The sequence below is a fragment of the Mus pahari genome, chromosome X (genome assembly GCF_900095145.1).
Source record: "Mus pahari chromosome X, PAHARI_EIJ_v1.1, whole genome shotgun sequence".
In the NCBI taxonomy this organism is placed as follows: Eukaryota; Metazoa; Chordata; class Mammalia; order Rodentia; family Muridae; genus Mus; species Mus pahari.
In genome coordinates this window covers 44,276,938-44,284,171 of record NC_034613.1, presented here as the reverse complement: position 1 = coordinate 44,284,171, position 7,234 = coordinate 44,276,938, and the positions used below count along the sequence as shown (strand labels likewise).

The following is a 7,234-nucleotide window of genomic DNA, read 5'->3' as shown; positions in this document are numbered from 1 at the left end:
GACACTTTATTTTTAATATAGGTGACATTAACAAGATACTTCACACAAAGAGAAAACACATGGAAACTTATATCCAACATTCCTTCAAAGGAAGTAACCAAAAATTAGGACAACTTTGGAAAATGAACAAACAAGAGAGGTAGAGTTGTTAGTTTTGTGGGGTTGCATCTGTATCATTTTAAAAATTATATGTGGCTGAACTTTTAAAAAGTTAGTTATGCCTGAGCCTTTAGTAAAAATGTGTGGCTTTAATTTTGTCTAAGCAAGGAAACTAAATCCTTCAAGGAAACAAAATCCAATTCTTGGAAGTCTGTGAAATTTTATTTTCTACTTTAAGTAACTGCTAATGAGATTTTAAAATTTGATTTACATTCATTGTGGAAATANAGAAGTCTTGCACAAAGTCTTAGAAATATAATATATGGTTTATTATGTTTAACAATATGGAAAACGATCAATTACATTTGCAGACGATTTGTATATTTTAATTGACTCATGTTTTGCACTAAGTCTTAACTGAGTCAATATTGGAAAAATAAGTTAGACTTATATTTGGTAGAAAATAATGTAAAAGCTAGTTTGAAATACAATTAATTTTCTAAAAAATGATATACATTTATATATATTAAAACTTCTTTAATTTTGAAAAGATAAAACATAAAAGAAGACTTCTCTGATAATCTGTTAGGGAAAAAAATCTGTAATGATTTCCCATTAGATAATTTTATACTGCTGTTTTTCTTTTTATAGTATGAAATGGTCATTTATTTTGTTACTGCTTTCATTACTTTGCTTTACAGGAAGACGATGAAGAACCAATTTTGTGAGCAGTATATAACTGCATTTCAGAAGTTTGATATGGATGTACAGAAATTCAATGAAGAACAAGAAAAGTCAGCGGTTGGTGTCATAACTAACTTTATAATTAACCTAGTATAACTAAGTATCAGGTAGGAATGGAGAAACTAGCCTTGTGTTAGGCACATGAAACTAAATTCCGTTTCATTATCTCTCCTTTAGTAGCTCTGTTCTAGTCCTACTGAGTTGTAAACCAGTGACATATGCTCACGTACTATATCAATGAAAACCACTAGGCGTTTTATGGTAGACCAGATCACAAATTTTCAAGAGGCAGATATTTGCTGAAAGATGAAGAGAAGATTACCAGTTTCTACAAAAGGAAGCACAATATGTCAGCCTCAGGTACAGTTGAAAGGAGAGAGAAANCTTGNTTACTGGTGTCATCTNGACTCTGTTGTTAATATTAGAAAACCAACTCATACTGGTAAATCACNTTNTAGAATCCTAAACTTAGTACAAATTTAGTAACAACAATGGATGGAAACAACCTTTCTCAACAGCCCCGGCAGAATATTCCTGTGAAAGAATATCACCAAACTATTTTAGATCATCTCTCCATTACTGTACCAATCACTGTAGTCACAACATGGTTTCCAAGTAAGATCTGATATGATGACTATATTAACTAATTATTTATTTGATTGGTAAATAGTTTGGGAAGTATTCAATTTGAAATGAACTGGAGGCATTGAGGAAGCCGCCACTATTAGTCAGTTCAGGAAAGAGATAGGGACTAAAGATAAAAAATAAATTAATACTTCAATTGAAGGCAATTTTTAAACCTTGAACTCTGGTTGAAATTTCAAGGGGGAGTGATCATCCGTGTAAATGAGGAGTCTAAAGACAGACCCCCAGACTATTTCAATATTTGTAATTCTGCATGGGGTGGGCGGGGGGTTAGAGGGAACCAGTAAAAGGAGGAGAACAATTGGTGGAAAGTAAACTACCATGAGTGAAGGAAAACTTTTAAGGAAGAAAAGATCACTAACTGTGTCATATGCTGCTAATGGGCCAAATAAGATAGATTTGCAGGGCTGGAGATGTTTTAGTTGGTAATCTTTCTCTTGTGCAGGCATGGAGACCCGAGCTTATGTTCTTTGCATAGGCCTGCACACACATACCACCACCACCACCACCACCAACACCAACACCAACAACAACAAACTATCAAAACTAAAACCAAACCACCCCAACAGAAAACGTTGNTNTGGTGGTGAGCATTTTAGAACCACCAAACTCAGATTTAGTTCAGAGATANGAAGATTCTCAGAGCTTTGTACCCACCAGGTGTAGCCTAATGGATGAGCTCTAGGTTCAGTGAGATCCTGCCTCCCAAACAGTGGGGTGCAACCAAAGAAGAGACCCAATATTAATCCCTTGTCTCCNTATNTATGCACACACACATTTTTTTAANGGTAAACTTGGCAACCTGGAGGTCATTGTACTTAATCTGGATGATTTAAGTGGAAATGTGAGGTACAAAACTGATCACAGTGAATAAAGGACCAAATAGGAATGTAGTAGCCCAAGGAGAAAAGGTGTAAAGGNCTTGTCTTAATTTTTTAAAATGCAAATTACCATGGTTGTGTGCCAACCTAAAGAATACAAAGAGAAATTTGTATTACTACTTCCCTGTGTTACTTGACATTGGAACCTAGGGAAAACCAATCTACCACTAAACTTTGTCCCCAGACATCTTTTTACACTTTATTTTGAGGCAGGGTATCTTTAAGTGATCAAGGCTATTCATGATCTTGTGATCATTCTAACTCAAACTTTATAAAAGTTAGTTTTATAGGCATTAAACTGACAGGGCCAGCTAGAGTCATAAATTTAAAATAACAGTTACAATTGCTGAAACTCCTGACAATAATTGAGACAAGTGAAGACATTGGACTTAGTAAAGAACAAGTATAAGGCATCCTTAAGAAAGGAAGAGNAAGTAGAAGACATGGCATATACACCTTAGGTGGGGGTAGATACAGAGATGAGGTCGTGAACCCCCTCCTGGGATTGCTTCTGCTGTTTAGTAGAATGAGGCCATCTTATAGTAAAAGCATTAACACTAGCCAGAGTTCAGCTTCCCAGGCTAGGATTTTACCAAGTTCATGTTTACATGGTGCATGCCTATAATCATAAGTACTTGGGAGGCTAAGGCCAGTCTGTGCAACATGGCAAACACTTTCTCATAAAAAAAAAGTTTTCCTACCCCACCATTGGTAGTATAATTGTATTTCATGTTACTGTCAAAATATAAGTATATTTAGTCATAATAGTTGTTAAAATGTTAAATCAGTTGGAAAACTATTCCTTATAAATTGCATGTGGAATTATTATTGCTCACATAAACTTTTTAGTATTGGAGATACATTAAGTGGTTGGTTGTTAGCCTAGCATTCATGCTGCATGTCAACAACAACAAAAATGAACAGAAGTGTTATAGTAATGTTTTCCTTTTGTATTTGTAGAACAATTATCGAAAACAACAACAAGCATTAACACTGTCCAAATGTAGTCAGAGCCAGACCCTGACAGCAATTAAAGATACACATGAGAAGTTCATGGGGGTATGTTACACATGGTCCATAAAATGTCCTTAGGAAACTAAATATATTTTAGGAATCATAAGGTTTTAACTACTTACTAGTTTGAATTATTTCTGATTGAAGTGACTGATATTATCTGTAGAATCCTAATGACTTTGTAGGAATTATTCAAGACATGAAATGATAAATTGTGAATTTGACCTCAGATGTACCTCAGAGTTTAATAAAACTCTATAATTATTCTGCTTAACTAAACATGGCTCGTCTACACATCATTTGCACAGAATCTTTCATCTTTTTATCCTTGGGAGTTTTATTGGTAAGAAGTGCTTTTCTGTTTTAGGGTTTGATGAACTGGGAGACCAACCGCTATGATATGCTTTTTGATGTAGATGGTGAACTGAGAAAAGAAACGTCTGTGTTAAAAGAACCATCTTGAAGCATACTCTGAAGTAGTCTTCTACTTTCCCATCTTCAGAAGAATGAAGCACGCATAGTTTTCACTTGCTGGTACACTTGTAACAGCAAACTAAAACATTCAGTAACTTTTTTGTCTCCTATAAAACAGTTTGAAAGGCTCTTTAATCCTCCTTATTCTGAAGAATGCCTTCTATTTTGATGTTCAGCAAACCTATAGAAGTTTGATTTTTAGATTAATTCTTTTTTTTTTCTTTCGAGACAGGGTTTCTCTGTGTAGGTCTGGCTGTCCTGGAACTCACTTTGTAAACCAGGCTGGCATCGAACTCACAAATCTGCCTGCCTCTGTCTCCCCAGTGCTGGGATTAAAGGCATGCTCCATCATGTCCAGCTCTCATTTTCTTTTTTTTACTATTAGCATTTTATTTATTCATGCAGATTCAATGTATATATTATGCAACATACTATTCTGTATATTGAAAATATAATTAAAACTCACAAACACACACACACTGTGTCAGTGGCCTGTTCAATGTATTTAGATTCATTCTTAAACGGTTAGTCTTTATTCCTCATTATTTCAAGTATTCATTTATAGATAGAAAGAAGTGAAATATTTGTTTTACCAAATATTCAGTATTTAAACATTTCTTTTAAATCAATCCTACTGTTTTCCTAACTCACTTAAATGAATTAATCATTCCAGATAAGCTGTCGAGTGACTTCCTCTACTGCTGTCCATCTTATTTTGAGATAGTTGTTCTCACTGAACCTGGAGCTAGCCATTTCAGCAAGCCCTGGCATCTATCTCTCTCCACTCCTCCAGGGCTGGGTTACAGACAAGTGCTGGCACACTTAGCATTTACTGTGAGTGCAAGTGCTTTACCCAGTTAGCCAACTTCCTAGCCACTATCCAACTATTTTTTAATTAACGTTTTTAAATCAAAATAATACCCTACTTTGTGCACTGAATTCCAGATTTGTTTTTCACTTTGCAGCAATGTATGTCTATCATTGCCTTTGACACACATAAATCCACAGCCTTGCTTCAGTGGGTAGAGCATTGTTCATTGAATGCAGCAATAACAAAAGCAGAAGCAGCAGGAGCAGCTGCCACAGGTCCTCTCAGGAGCTCTCACATTTATACCCTCTCAAGAGTCCCTAGAATTTCAAACTCAAACTATCTGCAGCTGGGGACAATATGAGGCAGCCCCTTATCCCACTCGTGAGATTAAAACAAAGCAAAACAACAACAACAACAACAACAACAACAACAACAGAACTCATACAACATTACTGGGTTTTTAAAGAAAGCATAATGCTCACACATTCCTTCCTATATGCAGGATGGAGGATCCTACAACTCAGAACTAAATAAAACTTGCAAGTTTTAGGAAGCTCAGAAAGCTGTAAGGTTTGCTGGGACCCTCCCAAAGGCTGGGAAAGAGGAAAACAATTGCTGGGGTGAATAGATTATCTCTTTGGTATAGCTGCCTGCTGGTTGAGAAGAGAGCTCCTGGGGCCAAACTTCATGTGAGTTAGCACTCATGCTGGGGTTGCTTCTCTGTGATGCAGCTGCATTTAGAGTCAGCCATGTTCCTGTAAAGAAACTCCCCCCCCCCACACACACACNCCAAAAAAAAAAAAAAAAAAAAAAAAAAAAANAAAACCCTCACTGGTTCACAAGGTAACCACAAGTTAATAGTTCTACTTAGGTAGAACTATTTCTGTCACTGGTGCCCTATCAGGAGAAAATAGGCAGCTAACTGGACCTGTTGTGAAAGTTTCTATTAGCATTTCTTTACCTTCTATGGACAGGATACATAGCCACTACTTGCTAGGACTGACCTGGCCCTGCTTTGTGGGCCCAGCCTGCTTATTCTGTTATCTATTGTATTTGTCTGACTCAGTTTGGCCAAGGAGTTACTTGGACAGTGCTTTATTTACCACATCCACCTTTCAAGTATAACAAAATCACCTACTCCATCTGCCAACATGGGAGATATTATGTTTTGATACACATCGCTCCCCAGCAGTGCAATGTCAGGANGACTAGAGCTGTCCCCTAGGACAGGGACAAATGATCCAAAAGATACTATTCTCTAACCTAGGACAACCAGTGTCAATACGTTTACATGTCTGTGCCACCATAGATTATGGCTGATCAACTTCATTGAGCCATTGGCAGGACTCTGAGTGGGACTACAGGCTAAATGATAACTACATGTGTGAACATCCTTCTACTCTGGCCAGATGCATCCCTAAAGCCCATTTTTACTGTTCCTNCTAGGAGCACATCTTATGAGNCNCCTGGTAGGAAAAGTGCAAAAATGGTGTTCCTTCAAAAGGAGCCTGCTGCATCAGAGTGTCAACTAGGGACCTGGTAACCTTCTCATTTCAGTATCCCTAACTTAAGGAACACCTGACAGAAAACTGGCTGGCAGATTGGAATGGGCATGAACACAGGGACTGTATTATATTTCAAGAGAGTTTCTATCATGCATTAAGGCACATCCAGGCCTTCCATTCTTTGCATGATGAAATAAAAAGTAGCCCACTTCTCATCGCTGCCATAGCAAGAAATCTGATTTTGGTCCTGGTAGAAACTATAGCCCAGAAGCTAAGGGTCAGTTTTGGCCATGTATGTGAATAAACTAATATGGAAGATCAGTGGCCTGGAGAGANGAAAAAGAACGGGATTCCTGCAATCCTTTGTATGAGACAAATGCCCCAGTCCAACTACAAAGTTTTGACTCTAAAACTTCAGTTATTGGGGCTAGGTGTGGTAGTAGCACAAGCCTTTAAACCTAGCACCCCAGAGTCAGAGATCTCTGTGAGTTTGGGGCTAGCCTGGTCTACACAGTTACTCTGAGCTACATAGTGAGACCCTGTCCAAAATCAAACCCAAAATTAAAATAAAACTTCAGTTGTTTGGGAAAACTGACCTCNCTAGTGGAAGTGTGATTTAAACTTCTGTTGGAAGCCCCACATGCCTGGGCCAAAGATACTACAATGCAGTCACTTAGGAAATCCAATGGTGTGGATCCCCAAACCACTTTGAACAAAACGTTTATCCCTTGTCNAGTTTTTCTCATCTNTGAGAGGCCTGAAACAATGTCAATGCAGATATCAGGNACCGTGCCCTCTGTGGACTATACTGGATATGTGGGGGCACAGCCTAGATTATACTTCCTCTCAACTCATCAGGATTGTGTGTATTGGGGTCTAGCTGTACAGTTTTCTTCCTGTTCCAACTTACCAGTGGGGACCATTTAGAAATCCTAAGTACTGGGAGTCTCAAAGTACATGGTGTGCCCAACAAATTGGCAACTAGAAATAAAATGAGTGGCCATCTGAGTGTAAAATCCATTATCGTGGTCCACCTTCCTGGACAGAGGATGGGTCCTGAG

At 37.7% G+C, this 7,234-nt stretch overlaps 1 pseudogene; it reads left to right on the top strand.

The window, feature by feature from the left end:
* Positions 1-17: 17 nt before the first annotated feature.
* LOC110313822 lies at positions 18-3,893 on the top strand (annotated as a pseudogene).
* The last annotated feature ends 3,341 nt before the right edge of the window (positions 3,894-7,234 follow it).